At 34.7% G+C, this 18,713-nt stretch overlaps 1 long non-coding RNA gene across 1 annotated transcript in view; it reads left to right on the top strand.

Annotated features, from left to right (window-relative positions):
- Positions 1-18,713, top strand: part of LOC146993276 (uncharacterized) — a 42,924-nt gene that overhangs the window by 12,036 nt on the left and 12,175 nt on the right. The gene's annotated exons all lie outside the window — the stretch shown is intronic.

Raw genomic sequence — 18,713 nt, 5'->3', positions numbered from 1 at the left:
TTGGAAAAAACAATCTAATGCGCTTATGTATTTCCCCTTAACCCTTCAGCTTTTATCACCAAGTTTGCGTCATGTATTGTTCGTCTTCAAATTTAGTTTCTATCCAATTCACAACAAAGAATAATCAAATAAACACTTAAATTCAAAATATACACCATAATTATACCTCCAGAACGGAATCTTAAAAGACCTCTATCTCAATTCTTAGGTCATGAGTGAGACAGTTTTTAATCAGAATATAATCCATATACCAGTTCTGAATCAGTCCATCATGTTCTTCTGGTATCACCAGGAATGTATCATCGTATCAAGGTGTTGATTCATTAAACTTAAGAAGGTGATTTAAGTTTTTTATCAAGGGTAAGATGCAAATAGCTAATACGGCAAAAAATAGAACATAATTAAATACCGTATGTGGCACTAATGCCGGATCAATCTATTAAGCTTCCTATTAAAGTGTAAACTGCTGTTCTCAGATTTTTTTCTCTATCGCGAGGAAAATAAAGACAATTAATCCCTTTAGGCATTTTATGTTGGAGCCCTAATAACATGCAGCGTCTTTAACCAAATTTAACAAAAGATGACAGCGTTCAAAAAAACCTATATTCGATGAGATACGAGCATTTAAATAAAATAATTTTTGTCTGCGCATGCACAAGATATATCGAGCGATTTTCCTTCATAGTTTGGTAGCCAAATGTTAAGAATAATTCATACGAAAGTTCTAGCTGAATACCGTGACTATTGAGAAAGATTGCAGTTTCATTCTAAAACTAGCTAGATGATGCAGAAGGTTTTCGCAACAGTCATTCTGGTAATGTATTGTTTGTTCCATTTGACATTAAACAAGTGTATTATGCTCAAACAATTTTTACCGTCTCTTATGTAGCAACGGACACGCGGAGTGGTAAATTTACAACAAAGGCGTGTCCGATACATTAAAAAACGGTAATCTGAGGAAAATTCTTCATTATTTTACAAGTTACAGAAGTTAACAATACAGGTCATTAGATTATCGATATTTTTTGGAATTTCTATAATATTCACTAATTTTTATTTAAGTTGCCTTTAATAGATGGCTGCCAAATTATGAAAGGAAAATATTGATATATTTTGGGTATGAGCGGTTAAAAACTATTTTTAAATGCTCATATCTCATCCTGCGTTTAGTATTTTCATTTTTGATTTTAATTCATTTTTGTGAACGTTGTCGCATTTTCTATACGTTTTATAAAATGTTGTTGAAATCCTTGCATATTATAATAAGAGAGAAACAAATTGGAGTTTCTAAAAGAAACTTTTATAGCTTCATTAATACACAGGGTTATTTTATGAAAATGCAAACGAACATTGTACGTAGCATATAAAATATTTGGGGAAACTTTCAGATAATTTCTTGGCTTTCTTAATATAGGTAACAGATATGATTTCCGGTTTTTAAGAAACAGATTCAAAATACTTTTCAAACTCATTTTTTAATAGTTCTCTAAATGCACTAGTGGCTTCACTTTTCCTGGAAAAAGTGATTTAAAGCATAATGTTCATGTGGCCGTATTTGCAGTTTAATCACAAAGCTTTCATTATTTTCAAATAAATATTGATTTGTTTCTTAATTTGAACATATCGAAATTGTTAAGTTGCCAAAGATACTTTAAAGAGGTTTTCAAAAGCAATTCTTTGGAAAGTGCATTGATTTGCACTTGAAATTTGATCTTTAGCATCATGGCCTTATCAGAGATAATAAAAAGGGCGCAAAGCAAACTACGGGAAACAATGAAACAAATATAATTTTAAATCAGCTTTTAAATAAATGAGGGTAGCTGGGATGGACATGACGTATATGTAAGTACTAAAGCTATTAACGTCCTGAGCTGCCTACTTCAGAAAGTCAGGTAATTTTGATGGAACAATTAAAAATAATTTTCTAGCCATCTAAAATTTCAAACTAACAATCAGACAATCTAAAATCTCTGACACTTAAATAAATGGTTAAACTTTAAAATTTTTGAACCAAAAAATAAATAAAAATGTACCAAATAATACATACACTTTGCTTATCTTATTAAAAAAATGTACTTAAAAATGTCAACTCATAAAGAAAAATATGTAATAAAGCAGCATTTTGGTATTTATTTTCTAAGCATAATTTGGTTTACGGAGGAGAATGTCAAAACATAAAAAAAGGCTGTCTTGCTTAAATAAAATTAAAACATGCAGTAGAGGGAAACAGGGCTCTGTGCGTTAAATACAAAATGTTATAATTACTGTTTAGATTTTATTTTAAACGTAGAGGCTAATGTAAAGAAGGATGTCGAAACATGAAAAGGTGAGTGTCTAAAGTATATATACACTCACGTTTGTGAAAATTGCAACACCAAGAAGGAATCGTCATAATTGAATGCAATTTAATACACAGTTGAGTGGTAGTGGTACAAATAAATGATTAAATGTTCAAAGCAAACAAACAAGAACAAGAGATCAGAATCAGTATTTTGTGTGGCCACCACGCGCCGCAATAAGTGCTGCTACACGACGTGGCATGGAGTCAAACAAAGTTTGAATGTCTGACTGAGGAAGAGCATTCCATATCGTTTGTACGCGTACCCAAAGTTCGTCTGCAGACGCAACAGGACGAGGATCACGAGCAAGACGCCGACCAATGACATCCCACACATGTTCAATTGGCGACATATCCGGGGAACACGCAGGCCAAGGAAGAAGCTGTACCTGCTGCGCTGCAAAGAAGGATTTAACAATCCGAGCAGTATGAGGGCGGGCATTGTCCTGTTGAAATACAGCGCCTGGCAAGCTTTGAAGGAAGGGAACAGCTTCGGGCTGTAGAACTTCACGGATATACCGGTTGCTGTTCAGATTGCCCACAATTCGTAGCAATTGAGATCGTCTATGATATGCTATGGCGCCCCAGACCATAACTCCGGGTGTTCGTCCACTGTGGCGTTCGATAATGCACTCCGGAAGGTGGCGTTCACCGGCATAGCGTCTGACACGAATGCGGCCATCATGGTACCACAAATTAAAGCGGGATTCGTCAGAAAACACGACATGCTGCCAATCAGCACGCCAGTCTCTATGCTGATTGGCCCATTGTAGCCGCAGGCGGCGATGGTCGTGCGTTAGGGGGATCCTGTATAAAGGAGTCCGTGCGCGCAGTCCACACTGCAGCAGACGTCTACGAATTGATGAAGCACACAATGAAACACCTGTAGCTATTGACCACAGTGCTGCCAATTGTCTAGAGGAAGCTGTACGGTCCGTCCGCGCCATGCGGACCAGGTGTCTATCATCGCGAGCTGACGTCACATTTCGGGGTCCACTCCCGGATTTCCGAGTTGTCCGACACTCGTCCGTCCACTGCTTCCAAACGCGCATCACTGTGCTGCTGTTACGCTGCACACGAGAGGCTACTGCACGATACGAATATCCAGCTTCACGAAGACCGATGATTCTCCCTCGTTCAAACTCTGTAAGTTGTTCAAATCTCGCTCTCTTTCGTCGACGAGGCATAAGTACAGATTGAGTTAACGTTTACCACTAGCAGATAACCAACGATAACCATACACGCCTCGCTACAGCCGTCTATTTATTCGGATCCATCAGCCGTTCAGAGGGCGCTGCTCAGCATACGCATGCGCTACGGATTTGCAATTCTAATCATTTGTATATCATGCGCTACTTTGCATTTCCTGAAAATTTCAGCTCACTCGCGAAAGTCCTTCATGGTGTTGCAATTTTCACAAACGTGAGTGTATATACACTGCTGGCCATTAAAATTGCAACACCGTGAAGGAAAGCAAATACAAAAAGATATTTATTGCACGTTAACAGTATACCATGAAGACAAAATGATTAAATTTGTGAGCATTTTGGAGGTTTACAGGGGTGCGAAATTAGTAGAAACAGCAGCCACCCCTGGCAGCTGAAACGACCCTTACCCCATTAAACATGGAGGCAAATTGGGCTTGGATGACAGAATGGGCAACTCATTTCATGCTGCTTCAACTGTATGCCACACTTCATCAACAGTATTAGCTGGAGAGGAGTGGCGGCCAGGGTTTCAGCAACCCATGACCAGCTGTTTTCAGTGGGTGACACATCTGGAGACTGTGTACGCCAGCACAGCAATCGTATACCCTGCGTATCGAGGAAGGTTAAAACACGAAGTGCAACATGTGGTCTTGCATTATCTTGTTGAAAAATAGCATTTGGAGGCCTCGAAAATAGGGCACAACCACTGGATGTAAGATGTCAGAAATGTACCCATCTGCGCTTCAGTTTCCATCGATCTGAACTAGAGATGTGCCTGTCGTGTACCCAATGGCTGCCCAAGCCATCACACCAGGTGCACGGCCACTATTCCGATTTTGAATGCAAGCGTGTGAAGTGCGGTTTTCTCGGACACTCCACGTGTACGGACATCAAAATACAGCACGTAGAACCGGGACTCCTTTGAAAAGGAGACATTGTGCCACTCCTGAACCCAGCTCTGTCGCTTGGCGCACCAGAGACGCCGTCTCTCTCTATGCTGCATTGTCAAGATAAGTCGAAGTAATGGTCAACTTTCTGATAGTCCACGCTGCTGCAAACGTCGACGCAACTTACAAGCTGATGCTGAGCGTGCTACGAACATGCCCATTTCCTGGCAAATGGTCCGTGATGTGGTCGTGCGGTTTTGCAGGGCTAACCTCACAATATGTCTGTCCTCTCAGGCGTTAATCATGGGAGGGAGTTGAGATCCTGCATGTCGTTCCGTATGACTCTCAGCAATCCATTTATTCCTTATTCGCATGACAGTAGTTGGATGACGACCAGTGCGACCGGCGATATCGGAACAAACAAATTTCGATAGGCAACGATCCTGTCTCTATCGAATTTCGAAACTTGCTGATAAGCATTTCCTTTTCTTATTCGAGGCATAACAGGTATTCTGAGCAAATTCCAGCCTTACAAAATACTTACTGAATAAGAAATCCACTTCACAACTTTTCTTTTATGCAGTGTTTTAGATGTCGTTTCTCTCTCCTGCGTCGTTTAAATGCACTGAAATACCAATTATCTGAATATCCCAACTTCTTCTTCCTTTCTTGTGATTTTTTGTCGTTCGTCAGATCATTCCTTCCTGGTGTTGCAGTTTTAATGGCCAGCAGTGTATATATCTGTGTGGGTGGCAAAATGTAAATTTATATATACATGTAATGAATAAAACGTAGGAAAATTTGATGGCATAGAACGTAGATCCGTATTAAACAGGAAACTTGGCAGTCAAGTAAGATTAAATATTTAACTTTGTTTCAATTGTCATTCCCAACCAAAATTTATTTAGCACTCTAATCGAGCCTACTGAAGAACATTTACATTTTTTATACTGCTGCTGTAGTAAAGAGCAGAGAGAAATAGCGTCTTAACTGGATGAGAGGTAGAATCTAAAGTGCGCAATTATCCAACATGGAAGCGCACCAACAGAATGTTTTTGTATATGTTGCTTATTGAGAAAGGTTTCAATTCTCGAAATTTTGAGTTCAGGTTTAGAATTAGCTACTTCATAAGCGTTATGCAATTCATGTGACATTGATTTATCTAGAAATAACGCAGCCTAGAAAAAATAATGCTATTTTTAAAGTAGAGAGAGGAATTACCCAATATATATATATATATATGCGTGTAAGAAAAATAGTCTTATTAAATTAGCGACGTAAATTTCCCTTCTCTATTCTAAAAATAGTAACCCCTCGTCAAAATAGTAACCTGCGTCATTTCGAGACTATTCTATGCCATATGATTCTTGCGTAATTATGATGATGTAAATAGAAGTAAAACTCAACCAGCCAATAGTAATTTTAGAGCAATATTAACTCTCCAATCAAAATGCTTTGAGAACAAAAACTAACTCAGTGTGACTTGAGATTTCATCCTGAACGTTACGCACTTGCTTTCGATGCTTTGGCCTGGCCGCACTGCAGTCTGTCTGCTTTTTCTTATTGCAAATTTATCTAAAAAGTAAAATCTCTTAGAACAAGCACAATTAATGTGCCAACTTGATTGTCGCCACAACATGTTTGCTAAAATAAAAAATTAAGATTTCCAAATTCCTGCTCTTGAATATATATATATATATATATATATATTATCAGTTAACTATTCTGTCAACAACAGCTTTCATTATTATACATTTTCAAGGGTTTCTGCAAGACTTGCATCGTGCTTTTGTTCAAGACATGCCTTTCGAAATATTAAATTTTTACTTTTTTTTCTACTCATGGATCATTTGGTATATTCTAAGAGATGAAAAATGAAAATAGTATCCTGCCATTTTTTTAAAACCATTCTACCAATACATTTTCAGATATTTCATATACATTATCGTCACTTAATTTATGAGTATGTATCACTTATTTATCAGTATCACTTTAATTTATCAGTATGCGCATAATTTCCCAATTTGGATACTGATGTTCAATCTTTCCAAAAACTGGTTGGTTAGGCCAGAATTTTTTAAACCGGTAATCGTCAATTTTATAAAGTATGAGGTCTGAAAAATATATCATTTAATGTAGCTTCATTTCATGTTTGAAAATTAAGTTTCGGCAACAAGAGATATTTTATGAGTTTTTAACTTTTAAAGAGAAATTTTTAACTTTTAAAGTTAAAGTTTTCAAAACCTAATTTTGCATGGTCAGTTATTTCACGATTAGGTCCTAAGTAAACTGACATCTTCAAAACAACGTAATTTCTCATACAAGGGTTGGCTATTAAATGCTTGAAATGATAACGTAGAGCCACCCAAGACATAAATGTGTCTAAATCACGTGAGTATATTCGTGCTTGGAAATATCTGAGATAATCTGCAGAAAACGTTAAGGCTGATAAAGGCAAGTGTTAGTAAGTTATTGGACAAAAATATATTTTTGTGGCTTGAACCTTTTATCCTAAAAATGCGTGTTCAAAATTTAGAGCATCGTAAGGAGTTTTGTGAGTGAATTGTTAAAAACGGCTATTAAAGGGTCAGAAGTTCTGAAAAGAATATGCCGTAAAATTGTCATGATAAGCTTGAATGGATAGAAGTGGCATGAGGGATACACAAATGGGCAAGATAGATGTGATTTTTGGTCCCAGATACAAGTAAATAGAAAAAACTTCGACAAACTTTAGTATTAACAGATCGCTAGATGAGATTTTGAGACTAACGGTTAAATATGAGTCTGATATCTGAAGAATTATAAATAATTAGAGAAAAGTTTAAACTAATTTTAACTCATTAATTGAGCAGGTGAAAGATTGCGAATGAGTGCCTGGCACAATTCATCACAGTATGCTTCTTGTGAAACATTTCAAGTCAAAAATGCTATTACCCAATTTAATCAATCTACCTGTTTATCTAACCTCGTCAACTGTGTCATTTTTAACTGTCTTGAAAGTTAAAAGTTGCGATGAAAAGACGAAGATTTCCTATCATAACTCATAGCCAATAAATAGAATAAAAGGCTGATGCTCAGTAGTATTCCGAAAAATTAATTCTAGGTTACCTTCCAGAAATGAGGATGACATTTAAGAAATGGAAAAACTCACAATGGGAATATTCTGAAACCGGCAATATTCGTCATATTTTCAGCGCATACAGTTTTACAAGTTCATTCTCGGAATTTAAATACCATGTTGTACTTATGTATCTAAACGGAGGCTAGCGAAAGTTCGGAGAGAAAAGTGCTCAAATTTATTAATGGACTTGAATGGATACGTTTACTAGTGATGCTCTACTTTATGCCTAGTAATATACTTCAGTCAAATTTCACTCGACAATTAGAATACGTCGATGCAAATTCTGTTTCTTTACTAAACTAGATAGTTAGGACTTCCATAGGCTAGTAATATAAAATAAGGACAAAGGAAAATAATAACGTAAATAATGGATTGGATTGGATTATTTAATTATGGCAAAGCACACGAGGGCTATCAGCGTAAAGGGAGGAATGCCTTCGTGGAGGACTTTCTAAGGGAAACTGGCTCGTATACACATGGGGAAAACCACGAAAACGCCCATGCAGCCAGCCCGTTCGCGGGATTCGAACCTCGGACCGAACTACCAGTGTTCAGCATCTTTACCGCTCGGCAGCTGGTGGGCCTAACGTAAATAATGAATATGTAAGATAAAATATGCGAACTATGCCTTGTATTTAATTTTATCAAAATCTCATTTCTTTTCCTTTATCAAAACTCTTATCAATTTAAGGCAAGATGATTTCCACAAGTAACGTTACATTACACAGTTTCTTTATACAGCATTTATATATCACCAAACATATACTTATATTTCCCTTCTGCTTGAGCATCATTCCTATAGAAACAGATAAGAAGAAATGTTCCATTTCTGGAAAGAAACAAAAACAACAGGTTTTTTAACCTGTTGTTTTTGTTTTGCTTTCCTTAGATTGACTAAATTCATAAGTTTAATGATTTCACGGTGGACTAAGACAAAATCCGTGTTATAAGTGAAAAGGCAATGCTAAATTTCTAAATGGGCTCAAGAAAGGAGAATCAACACGATATGAGTAAAGCGCGATGTCTATATTCCATTTTTGGTTCACAGTCGTAAACTCTTTCGCTAAAGATAACACCGCATGGTTACCGCAGCGTAATAGGTATATCGGCTGAAGAGAGTGCTTTAGATCTATATTAACGCTGACATGCATCCAGAGCTGAGAAATTGGCTGGTCAGTGCCATCCTAAATTATATGCTTGCTAGGTCATTAATAAGTTGAGTTGAATAATTCTTAGAGACGCATGAGTTACAGATTTTACTTTCTTCCTTCTGAAAGTAAAAATATATAAACTATTTTTAACACAACTTTCATACGGAAAATTTTGCCTTAGCTGCGTAAAAAGTAGATAATGCGATTTCTACACAAACCCGCAAATTTCTGTGTAAAGGAAATTTGCATAATAATAGTGCTGTGTGGAAGAATAAAAAGGAATTCGTCACTGCTCTCATGACTTTTCAAAATACAAAGCTTTTCGAAAGCTCGCATTTTTATTTGGCACCTGGCTTTACAGTCGGAGGGTGAAATCCCTGCTGATTTCAAAATACAGACATTTCTTTTCTTTTTGCAAGGATTCCTGGATTTTTTAAAATCGAATAGTCAAGAAATAGACGTATGTGCCTAATGTATAATATTAGATCACGTATTATAATACAGTTCAGATTTTCAGAAAGCTAAATTTAAAAAAATTAAAATTCGGATAGTTGCAAAAGTTTGCCCAATTTTAGAAAATATTATTTACACACACACATATATTTATATATATATTATATTTAAGAAATTCATTAATTTTTTTTTCATTTTGCAATTTTGCCCTCTCCATAAAGTGGTCTACCTTTAATAAGTTTTGCACTTTTAGGTTTTCAAATTAATATTTTTATTTTCATTTTTATTTTTATTTTCACTTCCCAGGAGATCATCAAATGGAATTTAATTATTAAACCATACACATAAAAGCAAACACAACACACATATATATGCGTAAGATAAAAATATGCAAAAAAACTTTATAATTTATTTTAGTAATAGCCTCTTAATTCTCCCTCCCTATTCTAAAATTCGTAGTAACTCTTCTGGATTCAATCATTTCTAGATCAATCCATCTTGCATCGGTTGCGTAACGGTGATGACGTAGCTAATTTAGAAAATGAACTCAAAATTTCAAGAACTGAAACTATTCTAATCTATAACCGAAACCGTTTCTTGGTGAGCTTCCATATTGGATAATTGTACACTTTCGTTTCAGCTCTCTTTTAATCAAGGCACCACTTCGCTCCCTTCGCTTTGCCCTGCTGCTAAGTACACCGTAATCTAAAATGTGATACTCTGTATAAAATTGCAAGCTGCTTTTTGCGCCCATGATCATGTGTGATAAAAAATATATTTTCCATAATTAGTCCGTGTGCAGCAACAAAAATTATATTCAATTCGACCACAACTGTCTACAAATCTTCCCCTCGAGTGTCATCTTTCTAACTAAGCTGTGCCTCACCAGCGGCCAAGGGGTAAAATTGCTGAACACTGGTAGTTCGTTCCGAGGTTCGAATCCCGCGAACGGGCTTGCTGCATGTGCGTTTTGTGGTTTTCTCCATGGGTAGCATGTATAAGAGCTAGCCCTTAGGCACACAGCCCTAGTTTGCTTTGCCATAATGTCAGTAAACCAACCTAACTACTAAGTAAAGTCTCTCGAAAGTATAACGCAGAGAAGCACCGCCAATGCATTGCAGCTTTCATTTCATGAGTCCCCTGTAAAGTACACGATGCATATTTTATACGATTACACAATCACCTACATATATATATATATATAGATATATGGATTATATGGTCAAAAGTTTCATTAAAATAGTTCTAGCGTTCTCCGCGTTCGAAGTTTTCCTTTTCTTTTTTTTAAACCGGTGTTGTATGTTGTACTCTTGTGGTTCGAAAATGGTCTGATTGAACAATTTGATGATAATATTATATTCCCTGAAGTTTTTAAATGATTGGCGTAAAGCAGTCGGTATTTATACTCAAATATCTCTGAAGATAATTTCAAAAAATCCTCCTGAAACTTGAAAAATATTCAATTTAAAGATTTTAAAATTTCAGTTAATGTCAGTTAAATATACAGTGCAACTGTTACTTCATTTGTTCTTGATCAATTTCGGTTGTTTCCTAGGATTCTTAATTATTATGATTTTTTTCTAACTAATCAATTATGCCTGAAATGAAATTAATAATTTTAGTAACTTTTAAAGTATTTATGTCAATTGACCAGTTATGTTACGAATCCTTAGTGTCACTTCTTTCTTTCTGTTTTCCTACTTAAGTCCACCATCGGCAGGATGGTAAAGTCGTTAAACGCTGGTTGTTCTGTCCGAGTTAAACATTTCGCGAACAGGCTGGCTGCATGGGTGTTTACGTGGCTTTTCTCGTGTACAACGTGTCGTAGTAAGCCCTTCACGAACGCATCTCTCTCCCTTAGGCAGATAGCCCTAGTGTGCTTTGCCGTAATCTCAATAAACCAACCTAACTACGCAGTAAAGCCTCTCGAAGGTATAACGCAGAGAAGCACCGTCAATCCATTCCAGCTTACTCAAAGTCATTTTATTACCACATTATTTTATATTATTTTTGTCGAATTCGAGGATAATTGTGATTCACTGCAATTATTTAAGGTCAAATCCCTTCAACAGATATTAATAAACTGTTGTTTCTTGTATTTATTTATAATTTATATGAGTATCATTTTCTTAGCGAATTTGGTTTATTATTATTGCTTATTTTTATCAATTGTTTTTATTTTATTCTTGATTGTTAAATTGAACAGTTTTTTAAATATAATATTGTTAGGTAAGCTAGCAACTACCTGAAATTTGGAACTGGAATTTGTATTACAGAATTATATATGGATGTTAGTAGATGCGCAATCTGCATATATGTGTTGTGGGAATATTTAGATATCACACTCATTATTTAGGAGACACAGTCTCCGTTCGTTTCCTCATTTATTTTTTAAAGGAAAGTATTGTTAATATTGCTTACCATTACTGCTCATGATATATTTTACTACATAAGACAACGAAAGTGAAAAGGAAATCTCAAACAGGCACTAGTGAAAACAAAATTTAGATGTTCATTAACGCAGAATTTAAAATACGTCATTAAATATAATTTGGAATATGGCATATATACAGATTTTGGAACAAAACCAGTATTATTGGATATAAAAATGAAAGGAAATAAAACAACGCATATTTACCTCTTACCTAGCAATTATATTGGAAATAAAAATGAAAATCAATATCCTCCTTTATTTTAAAATTTTCCCTTTACTAGGAAATTTCTCATATTTCTGCCAAGGTATTTTGTACACATAAGCACATTAAGCACATAAAAGCAAATTAGTATTCTAAATGATAAGAAGAATGATAGTAAAACGATAATGTACCACCTTCTTGAAGTATAAGTTGCACTTAAGAGTTGTGAGATGCGAAGATAGAATGTGTCGATCAAATAAATTTTTATTTCCGATATGCATATTATCTATGAAAATAATCTATAAATGCATTTTTATGAATGCAGTGAATGCTTAAATCTATAGATGCTGTTTTTATCGTACGATCAGCCTGCCACAGTTATGCAATTTAAAAATCATATTTATTTCTTCTTCCATAGGGCATTTAGTCAGATTTTGTTAGACATTTGCATAGTCTAAACCAAGTATCAGGCATTTCCAGTATCAGGCATATTTTCAGTTATTTTTATATTACTTTTTGTAACTCATTGAATTGATTTCGTCAAAATATAACTTTTATTTTTATGAAAATCGCATATAATGAAAACGCAGGTGGTGAAATAGATTTCAAACTTGAGAAAAGTTATGCTTGTTATTTGAGGGTTAAAACCAAGTATTTTTGACATGCTTTTCTCCTTTTCATATTTGAGAAGAAATTGCTTTCTATGTCAAACTGCGAATATAAGGATACAATATTTTGTTTGAAAATGCAATAATACGATATCAGAAAGAAATTAAACAGTTTTCTGTTTGAATTCAAGAAGCCAGAAAAGTAATATTTTCACAAAGGCCGTAAAGGATAAAATAATTCTGTTCCATCTCTGAAAAAAGCAGTGTTTTCGAAAACACAGCTTTTTTTTTTTTTCGAAATCGCTGAGTTTTAGAAAAAGAGGCAGCTACTTCTTATAGCCATTTTTGGTTGTACTACTGCGGAACTATAAATCTTCATTTTAATAACCATAAGATATTTTTTTTCTTTTTATTGTTGAATGTATTCTTAATTTTTTATGTTAATTATATATTCTAATTCATTTCATACTTATATTGAAAGAAAAGCATTACCTAAAGTTAGAAGGTATTTTCTCCCCCTTTTCCGCATACCTTCTCGGTATAACTGGAAGCGCACTCGACGCTTATTCGAGAGGTCCAGAGTTCAAGTACCGACGAAAGCAATGCACATTTTTCACGTCTCCAGCGTAAAAAATTCCGAATGGCTCTACAACGTTATGACTGCATTATGGAGCTGTATAAAACTGAGAATTTTGAGCAGACGTTATCAAATACTCAAGGGTTATCTGCTTTGGATGAAAAATCTAGGTAATTATAAAAAAATAATAAAAAAAAAAAAAAGATTTTTTAATTCATGCGTAGAGTAGAAATTCTAGAAGAATTGTGAGTATAATATAAGGCTACAGTGCATTAAAAAGCGTGATATTATAACTATTTTCAATATGACTCACAATAAAAAATATTGGAGAACGATCTTCAGGAGGTTCTCAAATTTCATTGATTGGCGTGATTAATAAAAAAAATCGAATACTTTAAAAGTTGGCTATAAAAATTTTATTAAAGTGTATGAATAATCAATATTGCCATTTATAATACTTAGCGAACGCAAAGAAAATAGTTTCATGATGTTAGGAATCATTTTAATTTAAAGAAACTTTTTTTCAACGAATTATTCATGCACTAAAGATCTCAAAATAAAAGTAAGTATTTAGTGTCGAAAAACGCTTCCAGATGGATAAAATTTATCATTACGTGAATAATATATTATTCCATTCATTTAAAAGTGACACCTTTCTTTCATTTTGGTAATCTTTTCTTTTTTTTTTATCAAATGTTTCTCAAAAATGCTTTCTTATCTTCAACCATGATTAATCGCTATTGAATGAGCTCATCAAATGATATCCCTTTTTAAGTTTTGCGTAGAGGTTGACTCAAGAAATATGTGTATTTAACCAATATGTGTACTTTAAATTTTGTGCAGAGACAAAAATTTTCAAGATATCAGTAATTAATTAATGTGAGATGTAATAAAGCTATCCTCATTTGACTTTTATATTAGTCTTATAAGAATTCCTCATCCTTACATTGTTGTAATTCCCAAATGACTTCACTCATATTAAATTAGACTATGTTATTTTTAAATTGTGGCAACGTACATGAGAGCTATCTGCCTAAGGGAAAAGATGCCTTCGTGGATGTCTTTCTAAGAGAAAATTGCTCGTGTACACGTTACACATTGGGAAAAGCAGGAGAACGCAAATTCAACCAGCCCGTTTACCTGGAATCGAACCTAGGTTGGAATTACCAGTGTTCAGTGACTTTACCGCCCATCCATTAGTGTGATGAGTGTTAGTTATTACTAAAAATTTCATTTATTATCAAATACTAAATATGTCACTTATTAGTAAAAATATTAATCTATAAGTGCTATTAGAGTTTTCTTGTAACGCTCTAAATTTATCTACTTTTATTATACATTAAGTCATAACTAAAAATATCTTTCGTAGATTTCATTCAGTAGAAAACTGAAATGATTAATATGACTTTTTATTGAATATTAAGGCATAAAATTACATTAATTAGTATGCCTAAAATTATTTTGTCTGTTGTCAAATATATCTGCTACCTAAGAAAATAAATGAGGAAACTAATTCAAAAATATTTTCGTATGTTTTCTTTTGCATACATGGTTTGGCATGTTTTGTTTGCATATTTACGTCAATTATAATTGACATAGATATATTTTTACAATATAATTAAACTCAATTCTAAATCTTTTCAAGATTTAAAGCTACAACTTTTAAACAATATGAAATGGAACCACAAAATGTTTCTTTTCTAGCCTGTCTGATATTCGTTCGAGGCGTGGAAACAATTTTGTTTCAAAATTTTTTCCTTTACAAATCTACCATTTAAATACAATTAAAACCAATGTACTATTATGTTTTCTAGCACCCTCGCTGTTAAACACTTGCAGATTCAATTTCCCTACCTGACCGCGTGTCGACAGTTTCTTTCCACCATCTAGCATTTGTGGGTCAGAAGTTGTCATCGGCTGTGTGAAAGAGTATATTTTCTCATCCACAAAACGAAGATGAGATGTGCGGTCACATCAGCAACGGTTGGTGCGCAGCATCACATGGATATGATGCTGGCATACAACTGGTTCGATGTAAAGGCATATTCAAGAATGTATTGCCGGGAAGAGCTAACCGTAAAACTTTATTTATGCTTTGTATAACTGTCTTAATGCTATATATCTTTACAAATTATATCTTTTGTTAAGTGTTTGATTATCTATTTATGCGCAAAGTTTGTCTCTTCTTGCATCATTCCCTTATAGTGTGACACTTCGTTTGTCAGGTACTGTATGTATGTAATAGGAAGTATTCATGTTTAAAATTAATGAAATAAAAAAGATTTTTAGCTTTAGCAATTTCCGTAGTTATTTCATTTTTGTAATAAAGAACATACAGCAATTGGTTTATGTGTAAAAGAAAATTCAATAGCCTCAAAGCATACTTACTTTGTTGCACCTTTTTTTCTCATATGATAGCCATTTGTTTTAATAACTTGGAAATAGTTCCCGAGTTATTAATTTTCAAGGTTTAGCATTTTATTTTCCCATTCTGGCACCTGAAAAATGTGTGAACTTTATTGGACACCAAGTACCTTCATCTCATAGGTTACAGGTAGACATAAAATAATAGTGTCTTTTTTCATTTTTAGTATACTGTTAGCCAGTGAAATTGCATGAAGCAGAAATGCAATAATCGCCAAATTTTCATCTAAACTACTACGTGCTGGATTTCCAGCGCATGTTTGAAAAGGAGGCAGGAGCAACATCATCTACATTGTGCATACACGAGAAGATTTCACAGTGGGTTTCTCATTTGACTTCTTTATGTAAAGTTCGTGTTACGCCTCGTCTCTTAGAAGAAAGAAATCCTCCCAGCACGTGTTGGAATTCTAACACGGTGCAAGATACTAGACTATCGGGAATGCGGTTTAGCCTTTTGCGACATTGCTGGTGTGTTGGTTCTGATCGCATGAATGGCAGACGGAAAATGAATCGATTTGTCCAGGAAGATTATACTAATCGCCACGCAGGATACAAGTGGCCACGCCACTAACGCCAGAGATGACACACAATTTGTCAGTCTCCGACCTTGCAGGATAGTACAGTTACGTCACGGGCACTGAGTTCCGAACCTGTCTCGTATGCAGGACAAAGAGTATTACTTCTGGCAAACCGTGCGGACAATACGACTTCTGTAGCACCACGCACTGTAAGCACGGCAACCATCGTTGCGGTTTCCTTTGACTTTGAAGCAGAAGCAGGTGCACCTACAATAATGAGACGAGCTACAACGCTAGACGCAAAAATAGCACCAAGGAGTCCTTTCAGACGAACGGCATTGTAATGGACGTTACTCGTATGAAGGCACCGAAGAAAACGAACGTTGCCAGCCTGTATTCGACATAATGATGTGGGCACAGCACCTGATGTTTACCGGTGCCATTGGATCCATATAAGCGTTACTTTATGTTCGCATAGCCAGTAATTAGATGACGCCTTTACGTTTCTGACGTGTTAAGGCCATAAGGTCATAGTTGGGCACTATCTTCAAGGCCTGCATGACGCCATCTCGCCCACTAGATCTCTCATCCACTAAGAACATCTGATCATGGTTTGTTGAAAGATTGGCACGCCAGCCACTACGATTAATGAACCAAGGTATAGAGTTCAATCCACGTGCAATGAAGTACCCATATGTATCATGCAAGCTCAGCTAGACTGGATGCCCAGCCGGATTACAGCTATTGTTTTGCCAGAGATGACAGGTTTGACTGAATTCTGCGAGCAGTATAATCCCATACCACCTACAAATTCAATCATACCTACCTCCCATTGCATTGTGTATATAAAGTTAATAACACTCTGGTTTGCTTAAAATTCATTTTAACATTGTGTTGTCAGTACTAATTACAATTATCTCATTATGTTTATCTGTTTATTAATTATGTTAATCTCCTATTTTTGTTGCACCAAATCAGATGTTCAATTTATCTTGTAAATCTCAAATTGTATTCCGACTATTTTGTAATTTACTTATGTCCTACACCATTATTTTTAATAAATACTGGATGCGGGGCTTACTGTGATATTGCACGATGTACCATAATAGGCAAAATCTGGACCTTTTGGAAAGCTTCAGTCTATGTAAATTCATATAAAACTTGCAATTCCCCCTCCTTTTTTTTAAGAGTTAGTATGGGAAGTTGACTTATGGTAACATCGCTTGTGTCCCCCATACTTTTACCTTTACCTTTCCTTTCCTGTTGTAGCAATTTATAGGCCAGCAGTGTACAGTTGACATCGCGGAATTTTATTTTATGAACTACGTATGGACATATAGGAACTGCGTTTTAGTTGAAAAGAAATATTTCGTTTAAATTGACTTGCTATTTTAACTTAATGTGAAATATTTATAATTTAAAACGTTCAATATTTTGCGAAAAGAATTTTATTATCATCTAAATGCTACAATAACAAGCATTTTAAATGATTTATCTTGTTCACAAATTCATGTTTATACTAATTTTTAATTTTTTTCGAAAGCAATTTAAAAGTGAAAAATACAGTATGTCAGTCGGTAATATGAATGTCATCCTCGTACCTTTTTTTTTCGAAACTCCTATAAGATAATTCCCTCACTTTAACTGATAAAGCGTATTTATACGCTGAAGCTTCTCTTAAATGATTTACTTGAGTCGATGACATGCTCCATCGACTTAATCTTTATGTATGTCATTTTATGTTTTCTTTTTTAAAAGACTCCATGTTTCCGCAAAAGAACAATAATTTGAGAAACTTAATTTTTCATTCGTTACTTTGTTGAAACACAGTTCTCCATAATTTATATTATTATGGTGAAAGCATGGAAATAAAATATTTGTCGTTATATCACTGAACAGATGTTTTTATTTAGACATAGTAAGCAGCAGGTCTGTAAAAGCATAATAATTTGGCAAACTTAACATTTTGTTTAATGATTCGTTCAAGCATGAAGCTCCACAAAATTTCTGTCTATATTATTATGCCAAGTATTGCAGATAAAATATATATTTCAAAATATTAGAGGTGCTTGACAGAGTTAATAGCACACTTTGAAATTTGCGTTGTTTGAAAAGCTATTACTATCATTTGACAGTACATTTTTGGGAAATAATAGATTAGCAAGGTCCATGCTCTATTTTGTTGCTCAATGTTATACCAATACAAGGAAAACTTCCATAAATGCTTAATTTTGCATCAGTGTAACGTAAATGAGAAAAGAAATATTTGTTGAACATCACAAGAGGTGGGCATAAGCTTTCTATATTTATTGCTCCAAAACATGTACTTCCAGCTGTATAATTTCTCAAAATAAGGTAGGTAATTCTCTGAGAAATGTTTCAAATCTTTAAAGAGAACCGTTACTGAAAAGACAAGATTGAGTATACCGCGTGGCCTCCTTGAAAGAAAATATTCGGTCAGCATATTATTAAAAATATTAAATCGTATGCTCCGTATCTTTATTTGCAAATTTTGCAAACTTTTTACGAAACAAAGTCACTGACTTAGGTGACTTCTCTTCGCATAATTTCAATTTCAACCAAAATTTAATATTCAGTAAGCATCGTTCACAAAAGTTTCTAAACTTGAAGCAAAACGTGTAAAACAAAGGTGACTAGTTCGTTTTCGCACTAACGATTTCATACTAAGCAAAGTAGCATTAATTATAAATACTTTCTCAGGTGCCCGGAGAAAATATTCCTTATTTTTATGTCACTGAATTTTGCACGTAATGGCACAGAACGTGCTTTAA

Source organism: Stegodyphus dumicola, chromosome X1 (genome assembly GCF_044657685.1).
Source record: "Stegodyphus dumicola isolate Sdum_Otavi_A_Nest chromosome X1, ASM4465768v1".
In the NCBI taxonomy this organism is placed as follows: domain Eukaryota; kingdom Metazoa; phylum Arthropoda; class Arachnida; order Araneae; family Eresidae; genus Stegodyphus; species Stegodyphus dumicola.
This window is presented reverse-complemented; position numbering and strand designations above follow the sequence as displayed.